The 26,798-nt window shown below is 39.8% G+C and overlaps 1 non-coding gene across 1 annotated transcript; it reads right to left on the bottom strand.

Moving 5' to 3' along the window:
- Positions 1-7,799: 7,799 nt before the first annotated feature.
- LOC126029218 (U6 spliceosomal RNA) lies at positions 7,800-7,903 on the bottom strand. Its single transcript, XR_007502861.1, has one exon. It is a non-coding gene; the product is annotated as a U6 spliceosomal RNA (small nuclear RNA).
- Positions 7,904-26,798: the final 18,895 nt, after the last annotated feature.

The raw sequence follows: 26,798 nt of genomic DNA, 5'->3' as shown, positions 1-26,798 counted from the left end.
GAGAGCCACTACCAGGTAGTGTTCAGGGCTCACTCCTGGATCTGAGCTCTGGAATCACTCCTGATGATGCTCAAGGTACCATATGAGATGCCAGGAATTGAATCTGGTTGGCAGCATGCAAGGCAAATGCCCTACCCACTCTACTATCTCTCTGGCCTCAGATTTCTTTTTTTTTTTTTTAACAAGGCTGGGGAAATCCTAGTTGTTCTGAGTTGTTGCTGCTAAAAGTTTGTACCAACAGAGTAGTGACCTTTGTAACAGCAAGCTCCTGCTTCAGCAAAGTTCCCTTTGCCACTTTCCCAGTGCCTCTGAGAAAGCTATGCTCTTCCCTTTGTCTCTCTCCTCAGTATTCAACTATGACTGATCAATGTAGAGAATAAGTGAGATGGGCCAGTGGTGACGATGAGCTGGCACATGGCAAACATGGACACTGAGCCTTGCATGATAGGAACGTTCCATGAACACATTAATCCTAAGGTTATTCTGAATTCTGTACTAGTGTGTGCAGTATTTTCTGCCTTTATAATTAGGAGGCAGACTTTTCCTAAGTGTCTGTCATTTCCCAATCTCTACTATTAAATTCAGAAACTCTGTTCTTGGCTATATGAGCTTTGGTGTTCCATTTCCCTGGCTTCTAAGCTGGGCATAATGAAGGTACAAGAGTCTCTGTAGCTATCTCACAAGCAGAGAAGGCAATCAGGCCACTGCCCAGCCAAACCAATTGCCCCAGGCCCACTGACTTCGCATAGTCATGAAAACAGACCATCACTGTATGACAAATCCAAGTGGCCAAGGAGGAAAAATGAGGATACATCCTCACCTCTTGAAGATCCAAGAATGAGTCTTTAAACAGTCAAAATCAACTGGCATTTGTTTGAAACTGACGTCATCAACCACTTGCCAGAGAATAAGAACTGGCATAAATAAATTTCAAGTAGAAATTTACCAAGTTCCTAGCACCAAGGGAAAATGCCACCTATAAACATAAATGACTAAACAGTAAGGTCAGGCACACATGGGGCCAGAAGAGATCATTGGGAGTGCTTAGCAATATTTGTGGTGAGTCATGAATATTGTGAAATGGTCTTCTAAATTACAGGGTTTAACCATTTAATGGCTAAGTTGCAAAATTCTCTGACACTGGATGAACCAAATATCAACTTCATCCTGTTAAGATACTTACAATTTCAGTACAATAGGGATGAAACAAAAAGAGTGACTTGCAGTGTAGGGAAGCCAGTGCAATGTGGTTCATCATGGTTTTGGAAATACTGCTCTTTGGGTAACAGTAGGGTATGTGATCTCCAGTGCAGCGTGGCCAGATGTGGGCTAGTACTGCATTTGAAGTGTGTGACTACCATAAAGAATGAGTGTGATGGTGGGTGTTTTTTATATGACTGAAACCCAACTACAATTATGTTTATAATCAATGTGTTTAAATAAAAATATAAAAAATAAAGAATGAGTGTGACCTCCCGGTGAACACATGTGCAAGCACATAGCTAAGGCAAGAAATCCCTGGTCATTTCAACAACAGTGAAGTAGCAGGGGAAGGATGGATAGTTAATTGGAAAAAGTCAAAACAGCAACTTAATCTTTTACATTAAAAACTTAACACCTTCAACATTTCAAGTCTTTCTATGGCTTTTCCAGTAATTTGTGGGTGACTTTTTATCAGTTAATCAGTGAATTACTGATGGCTGAAGTATTGGACCTTTGGATAAGACCTTCTGATGTTCCCTGGGGATCCATCTCTCTCCCATTCTTATTCGTTGTGATTGGGCAAAGTTGAACTTCAGAGCATTTCCATACCCAGAAAGGCTAGTTACCAATCCCAAAGTCACTTACTCCTCACCTCTTCTACTCCCTACCATCTCTCAATTCTTATCAATCTCTGCGGAAATAAATGTTCCGTTCACAGGGCAGAACACAAGGCCCCACACTACCAAAATTCTGTTCTTTTGGTTTTGGTTTTTGAACATTCCCATGGTACTCAGGGTTTACTGCTGGCTCTGCACTCAGAATTTGCTCCCTGCATGCTCGAGGGATCATACGGGATGCCAGGAATCAAACCCGGGTCTGTCTCAGGTCAACCACATGCAAGGCAAATGCCCTACCACTGTGCTATCTCTCTGGCCTCCAAAGTTCTGTTCTTATGGCTGATCTCTCATGGAAACATGTACCAAGACAACAAGGAGGCTTCAAGAGACACAAACACAATAAACACCAGACCAAGCCATTAATGCCAAGACTGCCAAGACAGTCAGGTGTGATACCAGAGAAAGCTGGGTAGCTCATTTCTCATATGTCTGACACTCTCAAGACAGAGTAGACTCTTTAGCTAATTAATGCCCCACAACTTTACTTTGTTCTTTTAATCTTCTTTGTTCTTTTAATCATAACATTGCCACCCTCAAATGAGCAAGCATTGCCCAAATCATCCAAACTTGTGACTACTCAATTGATTGCCTCCTATGACTTAATCAAGGTGGTGAAAATTGGACAGTCTGGTTACCAAAGAGAGATAGAAAAGGAATCTGACCATTTCCATAGTGATGCTGGCACCTTCTCTCACCAATGGTGATGGAGTAGGCAGAATTTTCACAAGAGGTCTGTCATCAGTCCTTTATGATGCCTTCATGCAAGACTTCCAGAAGCTTTTCTAGAGCAGATAGAGCTAACTGCATTTATCATTTATATGATGCAAGCTATGGTCTAAGGAAGTGGGAAAACATTTTGCAGGTAACAAATAGCTGCTTCTAATCTAATGAAGCTTAAAAGAAACTAGCTAACATAGAAAAGGTCATTTGCATTAATTATGAAAGTCTTAAGTCATCTGAATTATCAACATCGTTGCCCACATTTTGTTGTGTGGAAGCATGGAAGCATCTATTTAATAAACTTAACCATATGGAATAATCACTAGGTGTAGTGAAGTTAATGAAAGCCTGACACAGCATGAAATTTATTCAGAGCATGGAAAGTCCCAGAACAAAGAGGTAGGTTAGAAGTAAAGCATGCCAGCCACAGATTTTCTTAGCTGATACAAGCATTCAGTCATTTTTCCTACTCTCTAGCTTACCAACCAACAACTTGCCAGGAAGAAAAATCCACTGTGACATAATTTAACTATCACTTCCTCAGAATCCTTAGCCATTCATTCAGCTATTAATCCTGTGCTGCCTTGCAAACTCTTTTGATTGTTACCTACTATCTGTATTTTGACCTCCTCTTCCTCAATATTAACTTGGCATAAATAAAAAGTAGTCAGAATGTTGTGTTATAAAACCTAATATAATATAATATAAACTAATATAAATGCCAAAATACAATTAGGTGCTCAAGGAAAGATCCAGTTTCTATTTCCAGAATCACACATACAATTTTTCTATTTCATGGGTGGTCCCTAAGTAGAGACAAATTTCCATGGCTTAGGCTTTTTTTTCAATTGTATTCCACAATCTTTAGCCTGATTCTGACCAACGGTTCAACAAGAACTTTTTGGGTTAAAGAGCAAATCAGGGCCAGAGGGGTGTCGAAAGCTGTAAGGTGTCTGCTTTGCAACTGCTAGCCTAGGATAGACCTGGATTCGACCCCCAGGTGTCCCATATGGTCCCCCCAAGCTAGGAGTGATTTCTGAGCACATAGCCAGGAGTAACTCCTGAGCATCAATGGATATGGCCCCAAAACAAACCAACATAAAAAACAAAACAAAACAAAACAAAACAAAAAAACAATAAAGAACAAATCACTCATTCTACCAGAGCCCTCCAAGACAGGCTTCCACAAACAATATCATCCTTCCATGATACTATTTCAACCCTAAATTATTAATAGTGAAATCAGAAGAGAAACATAAAGCAAACTGAGAACAGAGCTAGTTGATTTTTTCCTTTCTCTTACATATTAAATAATTGCAAACTGCTCCTTTCATTGATGGCTTTAACTTGTATTCACCATACAAGTTATGGAGCCCTGACTTCCATAAGCCTTTCCCTTCTATGAATTATTACATGATAATATTAGAGGCTGCTGCCAGTTAATATGAACATAAAAAATATCTTCAAGTGCCACAAAAAGAGTTTGACTAGACCTAAGAAAAGGATTAAGACATCTCAGGGACAATTCCCTAAGGATAATCAAAATATTTGATTCAGAGAACTGAACTCCTCTCAACAACAACTGTCTTTAATGTTTGATTCAGAGAACTGAAAGGAAGAGAAAGCAAAAACTCCTCTCAAAGACAGCTGTCTTTAATGGCTTCATAGAGACTTGGGATTCTGAACTCTGAGTCTCTCTCTCCAGCCTTTTAAATGAATCTCAATCTCAGTGTTTGAAGTCAGAACATCCAGCAAGCTGTCTAATTGGTCAAATTAATTTCTGCCTTTCAAGTTTCCTGGTATAAAAGGATTTTTCCCATGTGAGAGATGCCTCTTTCTGAACCAAGAGGACAGAGCAAGATACCACTGCCCTGTGCTGACATTCACATTGCAATGAAACAGCCCTGGTTTTCCTGTATAAAACTTCTGTGGTTCGGAAATAATTTTAATTATCTGAAAAACAGAACACCATTTAATAGAGATACTTTCTGTTTCTCTAACCACAAACTTATTTGCATTCCCAGCTTTTAATTAGATTTATAATATTAAAAAAAGTCTCTTTAAACTTTCAGTCCTTTGAGATTAATGGCTTTATTCAGTTTTATAGACTTACTCGAATATCCCCTGAGGACTCAACATCATCATAAATAATTGGTGGGTGCGGAGGAGGGGAAGAAGTCCAGTAAGACTGATATATTTCATCAATCCATGTGACCCAAAAGATCACCTTTTAAAGGTGAATATAGCATCCTGGTCCATTTCTTGATCTTAATTTTAGTTATAACATTGCCTGTATAGTATCATCCATGCCCAGGAATGCCCATGCAAGATCAAAAAATTACTGGCACTTTAAACTTTTGCATTCTAGACATTCTAGAAGTGCCCGTTGCCTATCTGACATTTCTTTTGAACAATTCTAACAACTCTTGAAATCCACAGCTTTAAATCTCAAGGGATTCTCTGTTTTCCTAAATTCCCCCTGCAAATACACAGGCCTCTTCTAGTGTTGTTTGAATCAGGAATCTGAATTCATCCAGTTGGGTCAGACAGAAATCATCATCCCCATAGTCCCTTCCAATTTCCCCTTTCTCAAGAATCTTCTCTATTTCTATTAGTCATGCCTCAATCCAGAAACAAGCCTTCCCAAATCCCAACTTTTCACAGCAATATTCATCCTATTAATCTTCCTGCACCAATACTCATACTTTCATCATCTGATTTGGGAATATGCAAGGGAAGCACTTATTCATTCCTTTATATTTTGTTTGGGATCACACCCAGTAATGCTTGGAAGTTACTCTTTGCTCTGCACTCCAGAATCACTCATAATGGTGTTTGGGAAACCGTTGTATATGAAAACATTTTCATAAGATTATTCCTTGCCTGTTGTCCCACCTTGACCTTCCAGGTGGGGACGCTGTTGAGAGCCGAATAAATAGGAGCGAGGTGTTCAGGGTCTTTTGGCAGAGTTTACTGGCTGGCTCCAGGTGTTTTTTGTTGTTGTTGTTGTTGTTGTTGTGTTTTGTTTTGTTTTGTTTTTGAGCTGGTTGTAGGCTGACAAAGGACTCTCTGTACCCAACCTTTTACCCCTTTCCCCTCCTTTTTGTGTGGATTATTTGCTGCGGATAAATATTACCAAGATTTCCCCCACAAGGGGATAAGGGGATGGGAATCAATTTCTCATTCTGGGAGCTCTTTGAGGATACACAAATAACCAATAAAGGAATAAATGGGACCCAACAGGGAACCATAGGGAATTTGGAGGATAGAACCCAGGTCATATGCACTTACCTGCTGTATTAAAATTCTGTCCCTGAAAAGTACTTAATTAAAATGAAAATATCCCAAGCAATCATTGACACATGAATAGATAAAGAAAATGCAGTTAAAATATACAATGGAGATTTAAGACAACATGGGCTCTTGCCTTTTGCTACAACATGGATAGAATTAGATAGGGCTGCAATAGAAAAAATAAGTCAAAAGGGGAATGATAGATGTAGAATAATCTTATAGTAATAATGAAAAAAGAAAGCAAAGGGAAAGTGAATGCCTAAAGAAAATAAATTATTAGATGCTGATGAGGCTTCCAAGCTGGTGATAGTAGATAGGGAGGGTCCAGACAAGAAGGACCTAGTAAAGTGGGAGGGAGGGTAACATTGTATGTCCAAAGCATACATATTAACACTTGTGAAACAGTTACTTCAATAGTACTCAATAAGTATTCTTCAAAAACCATTGACAACTTCTTTGTTGATGTTTTAGGTAAAACACTAAAATATTTTTCTATTCTAGAGATTGTTATATCACTTTTTAATGAAAACATTTACATTTTAAAAATTACTAAACCAGGTTGTCATCTTGAAAATATATAGCCTTTCAGTCCATAAACAGGGAATGCATTTCCAAAACACTAAAATTTTATCAGAACAAAAAATGTCACTGAGCCAGTCCCTCAGCCCCTTTTCTATGTCCTCCCTTAAGTCCTAATTTTATCACCTATGGGTAAATTGATGCAACATCTCACCAGATTGTATGATGTTAGGAATCATGGGTGAGGTTATTTTTCACACTTTTATCCAAGAGGTTTTCAGCACCAAAAAGGTTCAACAAGTCCTTACTCCATTAAGTAGAAGAGCAGGGGACTGTCACTGAAGATGTTCAGTTCTCTACAAGCAGCAACAAGTCACAGTAACACTGTGCCAGCATGTCCCTTTCCAGGCACCTCTTCTACCTTTTCCGGAATATTTAAAATTCCCACACTAAAGTGGAAGTGCTTTTATTTCGTCTGAGAAAGTTTAAAATTACATGAGCTTCTCCTTGACAGCAGCACAATCATTCAAGAGAAAGTATAAAACACTAGTTGCCCACATCAAGAAAATGAAAAATAGGGGCTGGAGACATAGCGTGGAGGTAAGGCGTTTGCCTTGCATGCAGAAGGTCGGTGGTTCAAATCCCAGCATCCCATATGGTCCCCAAGCCTGCCAGAAGCAATTTCTGAGATTAGAGCCAAGAGTAACCCCTGAGCGCTGCCAGGGGTGACCCCCCCCCAAAAAAAAAAAAGAAAGAAAATGTAAAACAAATGGATTCCCAGGCATAAACTCTTGACATCAATACACACTTTCCACATTTCAACAAGTTTAATCTGCTATTTAAAAATAAGGAGGTCATTTCTTTTTTTTTTTTCTGTTTTACCAAAAAACTTTGGTAGATTTAACTTTAAAATGTTCATCATCAATTCTTTTGTGTTGGCTTCCGATTTTAAATGGTGCTTGTTAGACATCTACTTAGCCAGAGGACAGATTGTAATCCTCTAGGATTTAAAACATACAAATTATTTAAATATCTATTTTCTACTTAAATTATTTAAACACTTATTTTCTAAAATCAGAAAGAAATACCAATCTTCAACTGTGGACTGGACATGTTTTCTCCAACTTGTTATTGTATTGTTTTTGTCTTTTTATTTTTATTTATTTATTTATTTATTTAGTTTTTAGTTTTTGGGTCATATCTGGCAGCAATCAGGGGTTACTCCTGGCTCTATGCTCAGAAATCACTCCTGGCAGGCTTGGGGGACCATATGAGATGCTGGGGTTCAAACCACCATCCTTCTGTATGCAAGGCAAATGCCTTATCTCCATGCTATCTCTCTGGCCCCATTTTTGTCTTGACTTTATACCTTTAGGTATATATATTTTAAATATGGAACACTTCACGAATTTGCATCTCATCCTTGCACAGGTACCATGCTAATCTCTGTATCGTTCCAATTTTAGTATATGTGTTGCCCAAGCGAGCACACCTTTAGGTATATGTTTATAAATTGGTCATTATTTTTCTCCTGCTTTTTTCTCCACTACCTGCCTGTACCTTGCATGTTGTATCTCGCAAAAAATGTGTTGCCTTCTAAGACCCTGATTTATGTTGTAATAAATTTTAAAATCACTTTACTTCTTTCCTTTCACCTTATCTGAGTTAATTAGCACAAGTATTCCCAATTACATCAACCCTGACACTCAGGTGATTTATGTTAAACTTTGACTAATAAGAGTGGTAGGGGAAAGCAACAGAAAAGAAGCTTGGCTGACTCAGAAAGATCCAAGAAGACACTACTTGTCACCCCCTGGCAAAAATTTATCTTTTCCCATTACTCTGTCTGATTTTCTGTGCCAAACTGCAAGCTGAAACCCACATATTACAGAATGGTGCCTGAACAGGGACATGAAAACTTCAGAACAGTGATTAGGGTAACAAATTTCTTGGGGTACTGAATAATAAAACTGGTATTGCCATGTCAACCCCCTTTTGCTGCACTGAATGTGATATACCCTCTACTGGAGTATTAGCTTATAGAAACCTTCTTCTGAGTTTCCTCATACTGCTCTGGTTTATTTACCAACATCTTTCAGGATGAACTGAATGTGCCATATCCGTTAAAAATTCTCCCATGCATATGTCCCAAGAAGGGAAGAGTGCTTTATAGTAATGAAGAGTTCTTACTCAAAAGACTTTCGTAAGATGGTACTGGACCTAGAAATGCAAATGAAATTACATTAAAGATGTCTTGCAAAAGTGTGCAGGATACAAGAATAAAGAGTCCTCACTCAAAAGACACTCCCAGGGTGGGCACAAGACCTAGAGGGATGAGCGTTGCAGAGATGGATACGCTAAAGCAGTCAATCCAAGTCTTTGGTACTGTTAAATAATGCAATATTCGAAATGTCTATTGGTTCACTAACAGAAATAACACTAAGCAAGATATCTTTGCCAGACTACTTTTAAGAGAACAACCACAGGAAGTCTTTCGGCAGCATTGGGGATGTGGAGACTGTGGAGTTTGATATCGTGATGGACAAAAAGATCCAGAAGCTTCTAACATAAGTGGGTCAGGGGGAATACCAGTGTAAGGTAGCTGCGATGTTCCCAATCGACATAGGTTCCACCAATTCAACCTTTGGCCTCGCCCAGCTGAGCCTCCTGAGACAGGACAGAGGAGGAAGTGAAGAAGGGAGTGAACTAAAGTCTCAGAAAAGTGCCCCCGATGCTCTGATGCTCACAACCTTTCTGCAGACGACACTTTGTGAGAGGCTTGAGGCCCCTCAACCAGCAGCAGCCAATCAAGGGCACTGATCAACTGTGGATGTGTGGATGTCTGTATTGTAAGCAAAACCTTTTCTCTATCACGCTAACACCTTCCTTTTTGGCCTTGGAGCATTTCTCTCCTATATCTTTTCAGATTCATGCAACAAGAGAGAGTCACCACTTGCAACCAAGATGACCATATAAAGCAGCTTCTTCTAGTGGATCTTTGACAGGTGAATTCTGATCAGCAATCACAGGAGATCATCATCATCCTGACTGCTCTTCACCAACAGATTACTTCATCAACTGATCACATATGGCATTTCCCCCATCCATTGGTCTTTCTTAAGAAATAAAATAAGGGGCCCGAGAGATAGCATGGAGGTAAGGTGTTTGCCTTCCATGCAGAAGGTCGGTGGTTCGAAATCCGGAATCTCATATGGTCCCCAGAGTCTGCCAGGAGCAGTTTCTGAGCATAGAGCCAGGAGTAACTCCTGAGCGCTGCCGGGTGTGACCCCAAACCCCCCCCCAATAAAAGAAATAAAATAGGGGAAATTGTATGACAACAATTTTGGCTGAACTACCAGGATACCAGTGATGTTGGGGGAAAAAGATGGAAGAAAAATAAGCTGGGCTTGATTGAGTGAGGAAGTTAGCAAGTGTGATTGTCTTCAACCTGCATTTTCTTTTTTTTAGAAAATATGCTCTTCTAGAAGAAGAAATTATCTTCAGTAGCAAGCATACCATTGGGGCCAGTGTAGAGGGAGCATAAGTTAGGGAAGAAAATGCTAAAATAATATGGGATGGGAAAAGTATCAGCCACAGAGACAATCTGGAGATAAGGGGGGGGATTTGGTGGAGGATAGTGGACACTGGAAAAGGGATTATAGTTGAAAAAGGGTATCTGGAAACTTAATCATAGATACCTTTGTGTCTTCATAATTCAGTGATTCAACTAAATAAAGAAGTAGAAGTAGATGAACCAACATCTATCTTTAATTAATGGCTCTGCCATTATGGGATGTTAGTTTTAAACAATAAACAGCTACCTCTTAGGGTTACAGAAGCTCAGAGGACTGACGTGCATACATGCTTTGCATCCCTGTGTTAAATTTCTGACACCCTATGGTACTTGGAACACTGCGAGGTGCAAGTACCCAAATACCAAGCCAAAGTATTTATGCATTACTGGGTATGGCCCAAATGACAAAATAAAGAAAAAATAACCTTTCAGTTTGACACTAACACACTTGTTCAGGGCCAAAGTACCAGTAGTACCTACCTCTATGTTCAGGGGTCATTCCTGGCACTGCTCAGAGCACCACAAGTTCTTGATATCCAAGATGGAACCAAGTTGGGCAGCATGAAGAGCAAGTGCTTTCCCCACTGTACTCTCTCTCTCTTGTTCATAATTGAAGTTATTTTAAATCAAACTAGAATTCAGATTAGTACAGGAAAATCAGCCATGATGCTTATTGAACATCAAAATGTTTGGGATATGTGCAGGCCTATGGAGACAAACCTAAAAACTCAGGAATCAGTCACTCCTCAAATGACATTTAATCTTACTGTCATCAACTATGAGAGCTATTAAGACACATTGTTTGTTCTTAATTTATAGGTTCATAATCACACACAGAACCAAGAAGAACTAAATCATAATGTGTGAGAGTTATAGAAAGCACAGGTGGCCTCATGAAGGCTCTACACCTAAAACTCCCCAACAGCACTGATCTTGCACTGCAGCATTGATAAATGGGACTGTGAAGTTGCCCCCGAACTATAGAATTGAAGCTCTGAAAATGAGGTCCCATAAGCTATGTTTGACCAGGTCCTGAGGATTATTTTGACACATATCCTGTCTCATGCACCACTGACCTCATTATACAAAGAAAGAAAAATCTAACAGATCCTGCATCCTTTAGAAAAAATATTTTTAAATATGCAAAATATGCCATTCAAAAGTTAGATCTAAATTAAAATGACTACCACTCATGAAAATGCATACTTTGAGGAGGTATCCATCTCAAAAAGAAAAATATGATATACAAAATATTTAATGCAATTATACTCAGATGGCTCATTGCTTTCTACATTATTTTCAATCACTACTTGTGAGTAGTAAATTTCAGTTTTTGATGGTCTATAAAATTGAAAGTTATAGCGTTATTTAAAGTAGGACTAAGTATAAAATAGACTGTAACTCATGAAGTAATGCTCAGGCCAGCTCATATTAAAATGAATTCACACTAAAGGACCCATCTCAAATGTGATCTAGACTCAAAAGCATGGGACAGAAAGATAGCATAGCAGTAAGGTTTTTTCTTGCATGCAGAAGGACAGTGGTTTGAATCCCGGCATCCCATATAGTCCCCGAGCCTGCCAGGAGCGATTTCTGAGCATATAGCCAAGAGTAACCCCTGGGCGCTGCCGGGTGTGACACAAAAACCAAAAGAAAATAAAAAGCATCAGCACATTTCATGATTCACTTGAATACTGTCTTCTGTGTTTTTTCAATTAGGGTTTTTTTCACCCATCAAAAGACAGTCTTTAAAATAAACCTTTTGTAGAGCTGGAAGTTACAGCTCACCTCATGAAGCTCACCACAAACAGGGATGAGTTTAGTTAGATAAATAACTACGTTTTGAACTATCCTAATAATGAGAATGTACAAGGGAAATAGAAAGCCTTTCTAGAGTACAGGCAGGGGTTGGGTGGGGAGGAGGGAGATTTGGGACATTGGTGATGGGAATGTTGCACTGGTGATGGGTAGTGTTCTTTACATGACTGAAACCCAAACACAATCATGTATATAATAAAGTTGTTTAAATAAAAAAATTTAAAAAAATAAATAAACCTTTTGCTTCCAGGACTTCTCCATGCTCAGCAGTAGAAATCAACTAGAAAATTCTATCATGCTGAATCATCCTGTAGACATTCTTACTGAATAAGTAACCTTTTCAAGAACATGGTGTCTACTACATTGAAAGAAAAGTAATTTGTTAAAAAATAATTTTTTACAAGAAAACCTTAAATCAATCACACAGCAGCCCCAGATTGCTAAGTAAGAAGTCTGAAGATCTCAAGGGACCTGATTCAGCCTCCTAGTCACTCACCGCCTGGTTCCTGAGCACTGTGTTAGGGTGGTTTCCATCATAGTAAAGAGATTTATTGGGATCTGGTACTCAAAGTATGCGTAGTACCATGGCAGTTACTTTGGTTATCCTCAAAAATATTCATAAATAAATACTTGGGGGCCTGGGAGATAACTCAAAGAAATGGAGGGCATATGCTTGTCATGTCAGAGGCCTGTTCAACCCATAGCACGACATGAATTCTGAGCACCTCAAACAGAAGCCCTAAGAATGACACAAGAGAAACAACCCCCACATGCATTGTTCATGTGGTCCCTAAACAAATAAAAAGCTAGAAAAAACAAAATCCTCTCTGAGTCTGCTTTTGTTCTGGATCTGCTTGGTAGAGAGTTCCCTGGCAGAGTCTGAGACTCCTGTTATTGGGGCAAATGAGCTGTGAGTCAGGTATGGCCTATGGCCTCCATTCCTTTCCATTGTTCGCAGATCACTGCCAGTCTGACAGAAGAGAGGTAGGGCTGATTCAGACTAGGTTTCAAAGGAAGCCAAATGATGGATTGCAATGAAATCATGCTACAGCCAAGTCCAAGAGCAGAGATGGAGAAAAGCAGCATTGAACACCACATGGGACACAAAGCAGGTTAGACTCTCTTGAGAGATGGAGCATGGCCATGAAAAACTCTAATAAGATCTCCAAGTCTGGAGCAAATAGTGGGTGTGTGGAGAGTTGTGACTCAGAAAGCAAAGCGGGGGTGTGTGTACTGGATTTTAGTCTTCAACTGCAGTCAAAATCAGTTTGTACAAAGTTTTGGGAGATTAAAGCATTTCTTTCAAATCCATTTATGAACCAACTCTTTCTCAGGCAGAGCTGAATTAGGAGTCGCTGCTGTACTTAACCTTTAAGGAATCACATTACTTGTTCCTTTCCTTGGCTTATTGTTCCCAAAGAGTGAGAGTGTCTTTTTATTTATTTTTTCTTTATCTAAGCTCATTTCTATCCTTGTAGCCTCACAGGATGGACAAGGAACCTATAGGGGAGGTTGAAACTAAAAATGAAAGTCTCTTCTTTCACCTTCCGAGGTTCTTAAGGAGGAATGGGTGATGATGACTGGCAGCTGGATCCCCATTTTGAAAGCAAATGGTTCTCTGCAATTCAACTCAGTCACTTTTGAGACCAGACTTCAAATTCTTCAGAATGTGGTGGATGGAGATGGCTAGTGGTTCAACTATTCTCAGAGGAAGCCCCAGGAATGAGTCCTGCCCCTAAGAGACAAAAATGGCCTGAGCCAGGCAGCCCCCTCAGACACTCAGTTGTCAGGATGTGACAGAACTTAGTTCAACACACTCACTGAGGGTGCGGGGGAGGTCCAGCATCTACACATATAAGGAAGGGGCCAAAGCTATGGTACAGAGGGTAGAGCTCTTGTCTTGCATTCAGCTGACCTGGTTTTGGTCCTCAGCACCCCATATAGTTCCCCAAGCACTCCTAGGAGTAATTCCTGAGTGCAGAGCCTGGAGTAAGACATGAGCACTGCTAGTTTGACCCATAAAACTGAAAAGAGAACAAGAAAAAAAGCAAAACCAGAGATGCTCATTCTGAAGTCGCATGGAAACTGGCATAATGAATGATTAACAGAAATTATTGAAGGCCTTTATATTCCAGCATCTCCCACTCTAATAGACACAGACTAGTTAGTCATTCTTGCAGCACTCCATTTCTCATTTGAGAAATTATGAAATACCAATCATTGGCAAAAATCCCATCAGTTCAAGGGTGTAAACATTTGGCATCATGTACAGAATGTTTGTGGCCCTGACAGTGATGCTGCTGAAATACTCCTCTCCAGAGGAAGAAGTCCAAAGAAATGGACTCCAGAGGTGGGATCTCGGGGAGGTGAGGGGATTCAATGACTTTGTGAGGGTGGATCCCTCACAGAAATGCAGAAAGGGTCATAGCTTCTTCCTGCTCTCTGGACAAGTAGTCTACAGTCTGTAATTTGAAAGTACTTGTTAGAACACAGCATGTTTAGCCTCAAGAACCCAACAAATTAATTTCTGTTACTTATACTCCATCCACCATCTACAGTACTGTGCATTAACAACCAGGGGGAAAGTAAAACACCCTCCTCCTCCTCTTCCTCCTCCTCCTCCTTCTTCTTTTCTTCCCCCACTCAGTGGTGTTCAGAAATCACTCCTCAGGCTTGGGGGACTTATGGGATGCCAGGAATCAAACCCGGGTTTGTCCCAGGTCAGCCACGTGCAAGGCAAATGTACTACCACTGTGTTATCACTCCAACCCCAAGACACCCAATTCCTGAGGGAAAATGTATCAGCTCATGAAATAAGTTCAAATATCATGAAAACCAGGGGCTAACCCCATTTGAGCAATTCTTTCATCTCTGCTTATCTCAGCATGCTAGACTCCATTTTTTCTACTCTACACAACTTGTCAAGCAGCTTCAACTGCATCTACTAACATATCACTGAGAATAGAACATTTCCTCTATATTGAATACAGCAAGTAAATGCCAGGAAGAGTTCTTCAGGGAAGCCCTGTAACCACACACAATTTCCGAGCCAATTACTATAAATAGGAAGGTGGAGGTGGATATTCGGACTGAGAAGACCCAAGACCCAAGAGCTCAGGAACTGTGACTAACAGACTTATTGGGGCCACATGAATAGACCAAGAATGTCATTCAGGAAAGTTGGAAGGTGTTTACTGGACACAGAAGAAAGAATTAGGACAGATCAGTGAGCAGAGATAGGCAGGTCGCACAGACTTCCAGACGGGAATATGAGCATGAAAATATTTGGAAACATAAAATAGTCTTAAGATTCTTGTTCAATAGCTGAGTTTCTCAAAATGTAAAGATATAATACACATGGTATAATAGAATGGTGATGAGGTTGTTCTTAGATATTTGTCAATGATGCCTGACTGTAGCCAGTCAGTGGTTCTCAGTCTATGTTGAGATTTGGAATTTGAATACCACGATATTGCTTAGGCTGAAGGAAAGACTTTGAAAGGCTGAGAATCAGAGAGACTGTGGACAGTCTTACTCATGAAATTTAATAAGAGAAGGAAATATACAGTGATAAATATGAAAATATTCTATCCTCAAAGACACACATAAACCTGGGAAGATTTTATGCAAGTTGCACCTGGGAATATCTATCTAGGTTTTCTCTCTTTAGAGGAAAAGAAATCCACTTCTTCTTAGTTTATAAAGGTACTGATTTATTTCCACCTGGATTTTTTTTCCTATTTGGGCATGGTAGAAAAGAAACCTTCCTTGATCACTATAAATATATAAACAGATTATATAAAATTACATTACATCAATTCTCACTGCTTAAATGCCATCTTAAATTTGGGGCCATTAAAAATCTATGAAACTGCCTTTGCTCTAAAAATTCATAAAAAGAAAAAACTACCTACAGTGACAGCACAGGGTATTTCAAATTCTGAAATTCAAAATATGTTTGGGGTCTTTCTGAAGTGGGGATTATATCCAGAGGTGCTCAGTTTTACTTCTGTTCTACACTTAGAGATCACTCTTAGCAAGGTTCAGAGGACCATGTGGGGTGCCGGGAAATCCATTTCAGGTCTGCTGTGTGCAAGACAAGTGCTCTGCCCACTATATTATCTATCCAACCTATTTAATTAAGAGCTTAAAACTACATATTCAAGTATTCTTCTGGTTCCTTCTCCTACTAAATTATCTAAGACAGCAATCTTACCTACATCATATCCAGTAAGCAAAAGATAATTATCTTGTTGTATGAGGTTTCAAAGATACTTTTCCATGATTGATGGAATATTGACTGGCGATATTAAAAAAAATACAAGGAATCATGTGATTTAACTGACATTTACATAACACTATTGCAACTAAAATTTTCACATGTACTTAAACTATTGATTATGGGTTGAGTTTACATACCAAGAGCTTATAATGGGCCAGAGAGTACCGGTACTTATACTTATGAAAGAGCCAACACATCTACCAAAGTGCTGGTAAGGCTCTTGTCTTGCATAAGCCAACCAGGTTTGATCCCTGGCACCACAATTGGTTCCCTGAACACCTCCAGGAGTGATCCCTGAGCACAGACCCAGGAGTGAGCACAATCACTTGTGGCCCCAAAACAAAATAAAAACACCTCCCAAAATCTTGTGCCTTCCCTATATCAGCAATAATCAAAACTTTAAATTGATATTTCACTCACAAATTCCTTAAATTTACTAAAATATGTATGCAATCAAGAAAAAACACTGAATTTTGCTGAAGTTAAAACCTGAATAGAGATGCTCCACGTGCATGGGATTGGAAAGAAAAGAAGATATCTCTATCAATATAATAGGATAGAGTCCAGAAATAATTTTATACAAAATAAATTTTAGACAAAAGAAGCCAAGAGAATTTAATAAAGTATAGTCTTTTCAGCACATGCTAGAACAACCTGAATATTAAAATATAGAATTTATTTACACACATACTTTATACCTTTCATAAAAATAAACTCAATGAGGAAAGCATAAGATTTCAAAATATAACATCTTCAAATATCTGTCTTTGCCAGAAAAGATATACTAATGACATATGATCCTGAATAGGGGTTCCAGAGTATCACTGGGAAACTCCAAGTAAAATTGATTTCAAATGACCTCCAATGACATAAAACAACACAATAAAAATATAACATGGGCTAAAAGAGACAATGAATACCCACATATCCAAATGCTAAAAAAAAATTCGAAGCAACTCGAACTCTTGTGTATTGCTTTACTGGTGATGCAAAAATGGGACTATTTTGGAAGATAGTTCAGCATAATCTTAATATATGATGAAACAGTAAAGCACAATATTTACTCAACTAACTTGCAGACATTCACACAAATATCCACACCCTATATAACTCTTGTAGTTTTTTTTATAACCTCTCAAAACAGAAAGCAATCAAGCTATTTTCTGAAGAAGAAAAAAAAGTGAATAGATAAAAAAATGGTATCTGTATAATGTGGTATTCTTCAACAATAAAAACAAATGTAATCTCAAGCATAAGCTTTATTTTACTTTTCATTTGGGAGCCATTCTTGGGTATTTCTTCTGATTCTGTGTTAAAGGAATCACTCCTAGAAGGGTTCAGTAAACAGATATGGTTCTGGAGAATGAACCTGAACCAGCTGTGTGTAAGGCAAGATGCCTACCACTGCACTATCACTCCAGCCTTTGAAAAAAAGCCACTCTGGACAAGCTACAAGCTGTATGATAACAACATTCTGTTCAGGCAAACCATGGAGACAATAAAAAAAATAAGTGGCTGCTGGTGTGCATGGATAAGAAAATAATAAATGGAGCACAAGGGATTTGTAAGGCAGTAAACCTCTTCTGTTCTATTATAATGGTGAATACACATTACACATTATCAGAACATAGATCTATATAATGAAAAACTTAAATCTTGATATCAAATATGGATTTTAGTATATAGAAAAGTGAATTAATTAGAACAAATATGCCACACTAGTATAAACATGAGTGAAAAAAATTACTCTGGAGGGAGGTTATGTATAAACTATATATGATCTGCTCAACATTTTGAAAATCTAAAACCTTCCTAAATATAGTGAATTAAATCAAGTCCTGTTTTTTTAAGCACCAATAAGGATCCCATAAGGAAAATTATAAAATAGTCTCAACTGAATGAAAATAAAATTACAAATTTCAAAACTGGAAAATTCTATAAAATCAATGCTATTAAGAAAATGTAAAGTTTCACCCATTGTGCCTGGTCAGTGATGAAAACCAAAGAAACGAAATGGAACCAGGGTAGGGGCTTCTCTTAGACATGACCTACAGCTGGGACTTATGGAATATTCCAGCAAAGCAGCAGCAGACTTTGTACAAACATGACCTGAATTAAATGATGCTTTTTCAGGAGTTCAAGATGGATGTTCATGGGAGGTTTTGCTTACTGCCAAGTTTCTGGCTACTTTAAATTTCATTGACTAGAGAAATTCATTTTCCAATATGAGATTTTTAAATGAAGATTTGAAATGCCCTTTTTAGTAGTGGTTTGATTTTCAACCTTAGCAGTCTGGAAATATATTTTTTTAGTTTTTTGGTGTAAAAACAACTAAAAACCACTGTCCTAGGGCATTTCCTACTGGATAAAAAGGAATTTCTGCTCTTTGAGCAGCCCTCAGCACTCAAGATGTCCTTATTTTATAGCTGAGTAAAGGACCATTTGAACTTCAGTGTGTCCCCTAAAGCTCCCCCTTCGACATTTTCATCCTGCAATGCTATGAAAATAAGCACAAGCTAAACTTGATTCTGATTTGATTTTCTATCTCACAAGAGAAACAACTGGCTTGTATTTCATCATCACACAGAACTGTACTATATCTGCTGCTTGCTTGTTAGTGGTTGTTGAATGACTATGTTTTCTTTTTATTGGAACACAGTGAAATACCCAAAATTAGTTTGAAATGCCCAAAATTCTTTAAAAATTTTTTCATTTTGTGTGCGGTCCACACCTGGTGGAGCTGGAAATTGCTCCTGACTCTGGCTCAGGGATCACTCCCAGAAGTGCTTTGGGGACCACATAGTGCTGGAAATCGAACCTGGGCCTCCTACATGCAAAGCAGCTACTTAGTCACAAAGTTCCCCTCTTAGCTAATGATGTAGGGAGAAACTTCAGAGAGTCCTTGATTATTCCCTGAACATGACAGTACATGAGAGGCTGTCTCTTCACCAATCTCTACTCTGGGTGGGGGAAAGGAAAGAGCTACAGCTGAAGACTTTAGTTAGTTAGGGAGGTGGGAGAATTCCTGGGCTAAAAAGCTCCAGTCCTGTGATACGACACTGCAAAGAGAAATTGCAAGACAATTTCCAAAATTGGTGACAGATATCTACAGGAAGTCCACACAGACACTATAGTCACACAGCCTCACCACACTCTTTTAGAGGACACACATTGCAGCGCCATAACCCACAGCATCCCAGCCTCCTCTGCTTCTGCTTGGAAATAGTTTCCCTCTGCCCCTGGTTTACAGAAAATGCTGCCCACCCACCCATACTGCATCTCGGTTGTTCTCAGGGGGCTTAAGGAACCACTGGGAAGCAGCAGCCTGACCTCAGGCCTCTCTCAATCAGGCACTGAACAGAGTGGGCCTGAAGAGAGTGGGCCTGAACAGAGTGGCCTGATTCATCTCTGATGAAGTTAAGGATATGCAGCTTGGGTTGGGTGCTGAGAGCAGAGCAGGGTCCAGGCAACAACCAATAGGGGCTGAGGCTGCTCTGCTTTGGGCCAGCCACTCTCCAACTTACCTAAAATCACTGGGGATTTCCCCATTTGGGCTACTAATTTCAAGCAAGGCCCTTGCAGTGCTTTTCATTATCTCTTTTAATCTTTTTTTAAATTTTTTTTCTGTAACACCCAACAGTCTGCAATCAACCCGTGGTGCATTTGTGTACCTCCATCAGCCTCAGGAGGCCTCATTTCTCTGTAGGGAACAGGCCTCAGTCCATCTGTGAAGTATTAGACCTCAGCAAATATTAACACTATCCAGTGGTTACCAGGAAGCTCTCAGGAAGAATAAAAGGGAAGGTGGGCATTTGCACAGCAGTCAGAGTGCAAGAAATCTCAAGAAAGAAATCACCATCACAGACCCCAACAAGTTTTCTGTCTAATTGGATGGGTCTTTGCTGATGTCTTTCCACCCAAGTCCCACCACATATCCAAGTGGAACAACTTAGCTGGTTGCCTTGGAGGAGAAAAATCATTGAATATGGTAAATTAATCTAAATTCCCTAGACTATATAGGAGTATCACCTCCTTAAAAGTCCCCTCCCTACCCTTTTCAGTCTTAACGGTTCTGAACAAGCTCTAGTTTCAGCTTGGGCACAGCTGAGTACTCCTTGAACTGTGTTCTTTTTCCCACAAGTGCTAAGCCTGGTGGTCCGTCAGGTTGTATGTTCTTCATACTCTGGAAATCCAGTCACAGATGTTGTCCCAGATAAACAGCTACATGGGTGACCTGAGCAGCAGAACACAAACTCCAACAAGTAGGCCTCTTGCTAACCTTTGCTTAGGTGCCCTGGAATACAGTGGGTAGGGCATTTGCCTGGCTTTTGGCTGATCGAGGTTTGACCCGGCATCCCAGATGGTCCTCTGAGCTTGGCAGGAGTGATCCCTCAGCACCAAAGTACTACAGGGTATAACCTCCAAACCAATCTTTGCTTAGAATGCACTAAAGCTGGTGCATCCTGACTTGGGGGTGTGGAAATGACCTCTATCTCCTAATGAGGTCAGCATGCCAGGGGCTAAGAACAAAAGGAAGGAAAGAAACTATCTGTAATTGTTTACACCAGATTTCATGCATGAGTCCAGAACAATGCTCATCAATCGATTCTTCTGAAGCACAAACAACCAAGATGTGAAAATTTCCCCATATTTTCCTTAGCAGACTATTTTCCAGTACATCTCTATGAGGAGGGAAATTTGCAAGTCTACAACTGAAAGAATTAGAAAACCTTTTGCTGAAGATTGCCAGCTTCCCTGTAGTTTCAGGATTCTTGGCCCTGAGCTTTTTGTTTTGTTTTGTTTGGGGCCATACCCAGTGATGCTCGGGGATTACTCCTGGCTATGCCATCAGAAATCACTCTTGGGTCAGCTGCGTGCAAGACAAATACAAATGCCCTACCATTGCATTATTGCTCTGGCCCCTGGTCCTGAGTTCTATAGGGCAATATAAATGCAGGGAATCCTGGGAATGGTGTGCTCTAGTGTTGGTCAACTTTTCAAAGCCTCTGGTCTATAGTCAAGTCACTCAATTCAAGGAACTCTCTGGTAAGCCCAGGCCATTCCAATTGTTTTTAAATTTGTTTTTTGATGGATGTGTGTGTGACTTTTAGGGGCACACTCAGTGCTCAGGCCTTCTGGTTCTGAAGATCAGGAATCACTCCTGGTGGGCTCAAGAGTTCACTTTAGATGCAGGAGATTAATTCTGGGTCAACTTCATAAAATACAAGTGTCTTATCCTTTTTACTATTGTCTGGCTCCATTCTGATCTTTAAACTTCTAAAGAGTTGCTAGGTTATGATATAGACATCACTTCTTCCACCCTCCCATATGTGTTTGGCGTAAGATTGTTGTTATACAAGTTCATTGGACAGTCACTCCATTTATCTATTATTTCCTATGCTAAGTATTATAGATCTAGTATGGTGAGGAAGAAGGAATGGAAAGGAGGAGGAATATAAATGTGCCTCCTCACCGAATCTTGCCTTTCAGTAGGAAACAAACTAGTCACTTTTACAAGGAATGCAACTCCATTCTTTGCCAAATATTAAAGTGAATTTTGTACTTTAGACAACTGCCTATTGGCTGCTTTCAATTTTTATGCAGTGACTCCTCTAAAGGAGATTAAAAAGTTACTGGCATTCCTTCTTTTGACTGTTTAATTGTCACCAAGTTATTTTTAATTCAGGAGATGTCCTCAGATTCCTTCTGACATTAATTTTCTTGGGCAGTTGGAAAAAATTCTGACTCAATTTCCTGTTACACAGAATCCTGCTAGGTTCATTGTTCCTAACATTTTCCTAAAAAGATAAAACAAACATAAAGGCTGGTCCCCAATAAAACTGAAATGGACAAAGTAGGCCTTTGGTTACTTACCCACCAACTATCCGACATTCTGCTTGCATGTACCTCCATTTTAACTGCATATAATATGAGATATTGCTGTTGTTGTTTTATTGGTCATACCTGGTATTAAACTAAGGCCCACATACATATCTCCTTATGAAAGATGCATTGTAATAGGCTATAGTAACCCTCTTTCTTCCCTTTTTTCCCTCTACCACAAACAAGTTTCACAGCCTTAACATTTATGAGAGAACATTTCTGTTAATGGCCTTTAAGCTAATTTGATAAGAGAAATTTTGGAGCATCACCACTGTCAGACTGTATCCCACCTACTCAGAAGCCAATAGATTTTTAAATAAATAAATTATTTAATTGAAAATTTTTGAGATACACAATTTGAGATTCAAATTTGTTCATGATGAGTTTCAGTCATACAATGTCCAGCACCCATCTATTCACCAGTGCACATTTTCTGCCACCAGTGTCCCCAATTTCCATCTCACTCTCCCCGACCTGCTTCTGCGGCAAACATTCTCTCTTTCTTTCTCTTTCTCTCTCTCTCTCTTTGTCTTAGATACTATAGTTTGCAATATTGTTACTGAAGGGTATCGTGCATGTATATCACTTTATCTCCTTTCAGCTCCCAGTTCTTATCCAGAGTGATCATTTCTATCTGAAGCTAACAGATTTGAATAGAGTCTGACTAAAAAGGTTAAAATCTCCCCATCTGGAGGCAAGGATGTAAATCATCTATTGAGAACTTGCCTTTCATGTGTAAGGCCTTACGTCTGATCCTTTGCAGTGCAATTTTTTTCTTTCATTGTATAAAACACCTACATTTCCCCAAAGATTATGTGGAGCTTGTCAATGGGTATGTTAAAAAATGTCTAACATCACTCATGAAAATACAAATCAGGGCTAACATAAGGACATACCTCTCTCATCACAATGGTCATTGTCGACTATATAATAGAAGCAGAATATATTGGTAAGGACCTGAGATATGGCCCTTGGGCACCATAAGTGGAAATGCTGATAGATGAAGACACAGTATTAAAGACAGTTAAGGAGGGAAGAGATATAGTTTAGTGCTAGAATTGTACCAAAGTCAGGACACTGGAGAGATGCGAGTTTGGAAGCAAACGTCAATATAGAAAATAATACACACACACACACACACACACACACACACACACACACACACACAAACTAAAGAGGGAGAAACGAATTGAGAAATTTCAACACACAAACCTTCAGCTCCTAAGAAGCAAAATGCTCAGTAGGAAATCCAGAAATACAAAAAAGCATTTTCCTGAAATATGGTGTATTTATTAGGAAGGGACAGACCACACCAGAAGTGGTATTAGGTGGTTTAAACACCAATCCAAGGTACTACATTCAAAGATGTTTCCAACTAATGAGTAACAATGAGAAACAAGGTGTATTCTGAGGGAGAGATCTGATTAATCCCACAATTTAGCACATCACTTGCCTTCCACATGACCAACCCAGGTTCAATCCATAGCATCCCATATGGTCCCTGTTAGCAGTGATCCCTGAGCATAGAGCCAGGAGAAAGGCCTGAGCACAACTGGGTGTGGCCTAAACACTTTCTCAAAAAAAAAAAAAATTGGGGCCGGGAAGGTGGCGCTAGAGGTAAGGTGTCTGCCTTGCAAGCGCTAGAGTAGGACGGACTGGACCGTGGTTCGATCCCCCGGCGTCCCATATGGTCCCCCCAAGCCAGGGGCGATTTTTGAGCGCATAGCTCAGGAGTAACCCCTGAGCGTCAAACGGGTGTGGCCCAAAAACCAAAAAAAAAAAAAAATTAATTAAAGTGGTATGAAGTTCCTCCAAAAAATTCAAAACAAAATTTGCATAGGATCCAGCAATTTCACGTCTGTGTATTTAAAAAAATAAAAATAACTCATAGCTATTTCTAATCTTGTGTGCTTGCTATTATTTACAATTAAGGATGGAAGTGATTGGTGGTAGTATTAATGGACAAACTTCCATTTATAAGTCAAGTCCTGCACATGGATTACCCAATACTGTAGTTAATATCTGAATCACATACTTCAAGATAAAAACAGTCCTAAAAAGTTCATATCAGAAGAATAAAAATGCAAATACATGTGGCGCTTACTATTAACTGAACTATAATTTATAACCAACATATCAAATTGAAATAATAAATGACAATTTTATCTCACTGTTTTAAAAATAATTCTCTTCCATTTTCACTGAAAACAGAACAATGGTCTAATGAGGATATGTTTACAAAAAAAAAAAAAAGATAGATTTTCTTCAAACAACAAAACAGAGGCAATGAGTAGAATTCCCAGTAAATCACAGGCAAAATTCTGCAAGATGGTGTTATTGTCTCCGACCAGGTTGAAAACCTTACAAAAGAAAACAGTTTTCACCTCTCACCAGAAACTGTTTTGTTACAATAGACAAAAACAAGAAACTGTCTCATGTCTACTGATGCTTTGATGAAGTGTTGAGCCGAGTTCATTTCCCATCAGTGAGATGAATCTTTGACACTGTCCAGGTTTCACGTGCAATAACCATTTGTGTTGGCACTGTTCAATTTAACTCACTGTCACTGCTACTCTGGGCCAGACTGTGACCAGAGACATGCTCTTGAATTATCTGGGAGGCAAAGACTAATGAACAGGAATCTTCAACAGACCCCGAGTTCATTTGCTAGAGAGATGGAGGAGTCCCTCCATGTGCTGTCTGGCCAGCACTCTGGCCTCCAAAGGGGTAACTTAGAAAGGACGTCTGTGAGATGCTCCTAGCTGGGGTCTCAAACTCGCGGCCCACGGGCCGCAAACAGCCCTCCATACAACATTTTGTGGCCCTGCCCTAGAGGAATCTTTTTTTGTTTTGTTTTATTTTAGTTGTTTGGGTCACACCCCCCCAATGTTCAAGGCTTACTACTGACTGCCCTCAAGGATCACCCCGATTTTGCCTCCTGCGGCCCGCAGGTAAATTGAGTTTTAGACCCCTGCGAGTGGAACCATAACAGGAAGGCCAAGATGGCTGAAAACAGAAGCAGATGGACAAGGGTCCTGTGCACAATGCTGGAGAGTTAGGAAACAAGCAGGGAGAGGGTGGAAAAGGCTAAAACTTGAGCAATTATGATGAGATGACCATTTGCCTTTGCAAAAGATGTCCTGGGAGCTTTATGTCCCAGAAACATGAAGCTGGTGAGACCAGAAGGTGGTGAGACAGGCAAAAAGATCAGAATGGAGAAAAATTCCTGGTTTTACTTTTGTTTGGGGAGATGTTGCATACCCAACTATCTCAGTGCTTAATTCTGGCAGGATTCACGTGATTGGTCAGCCACATGCAAGGTAAAAGTCTAGCTGCTGTACTATCTTCCAACTATAATAAATTCCTGAATTCCAAGGCTCACCTCATGACAGTCCAGTGGCCCTCAAACTTTCTTTGTTTTGTTTTTTCAGCCACACCAGGGGTTACTCCTGGCTCTGCTCTCAGAAATCGCTCCTGGCTTGGGGAAGGTTTTGGGATGCCAGGGGATTGAACTGAGGTCTATCCTAGGCTAGCGTGTGCAAGGCAAACACCTTACCACTTGCGCCACTGCTCAAGCCCCTCCTCAAACTTTTAAAACAGGGGCTCAGTTCACTGTCCCTCAGGCCGTTGGAGGGCTGGACTGTATAGTAAAAGCAAAAACTATGAACAAACTCCTATGCACACAGCATATATCTTATTTTGTAGTGAAGAAACAAAACAGGAGCAAATACAATATGTGGCCTGCAAGCCATAGTTTGAGGACCACTCTACACAATGACTGTCAGAGATGTGAGAGATAAGCAGACATGAAGAAAGCTGAATCTGCCTTCCTGCAAAACGGAGCAGCAGTAGCCTAGTGGAAAAAAGGTGTTTGGCTGCAATGTAACATGTACAATTGAATCCTGACAGAAGTGAAAAGCACATCAGAGCAAATCAAGTATCTAAAGACTCTAAAGACTGAGGATGTAGGGCAACAACGCTTTCTCTTCCTGTGTCCTTGAAGCACATGCTTGAACACCTGTAAACTTTCAGTGAAATCTGTGACCTTCAGCTGAGACTGAGAGATGAGAAAATGCCAGTTGTCATGAGCTGGACACCTAACATGGTAGATGGGGAAAGCCAAAATTAGAGTATCAACATACTTCATGTTGAGAGTCCAAAACTAAAGTCCATCTAAGGCAAACTAAGGCACTAGAAAACTGGCCTTGTAGAACTATCTTCAATTACAGAGACCGAGACTGACCAGAGCACAACATGCCTGGTGATATGTGACCAGTGTGGACATCCATATACCCTTAGAGGAGATGAGTTGAGGGGCAAGGGAGATAGTACAGCAGGAAGAAAAGCCTTGCATGTGGAAAACATAGATTTGATCCCTGGTTCCCATATGCTCTACTGAGCCCCCACCAGGGGGTCCCTAATCACAGAGCCCAGAGTCATTCCTGAGCACTACTGGATATAATCCCAAAACAAAACAAAAATCTAGAGAAGAAAAGAAGGTTGGCTCCAGAGCTCAAGAGCAAGAAGAAATGATAGTCTTCAATAATGGAAAATTCTTGAAAATCTGAGCAGAAGGGATAGCACCATGGGTAAGGTGCTTGCCTTGCATGCAGCCAACCTAAGTTCAATCTTCAGCATTCCCAAGCACCATCAGGAGTAACCCCTGAGCACTATCAGGCATGGCCCCAAAACCACAAAAAACAAAACAAGCAAAAGTCTTGAAAATCTGCTTCTAAAGGCCTCCAAGTCTCACTTAGTCAGTGGCTGCCATAAGAGGAATCCTGAGGTCAAAGCCAATCAAAATGTCAACAGAATTGGGCATTCACCC

This window comes from Suncus etruscus, chromosome 14 (genome assembly GCF_024139225.1).
Source record: "Suncus etruscus isolate mSunEtr1 chromosome 14, mSunEtr1.pri.cur, whole genome shotgun sequence".
Taxonomy (NCBI): Eukaryota; Metazoa; Chordata; class Mammalia; order Eulipotyphla; family Soricidae; genus Suncus; species Suncus etruscus.
Note: the sequence above shows the minus strand (reverse complement) of the source record. Positions and strands in the feature narration are given on the sequence as shown.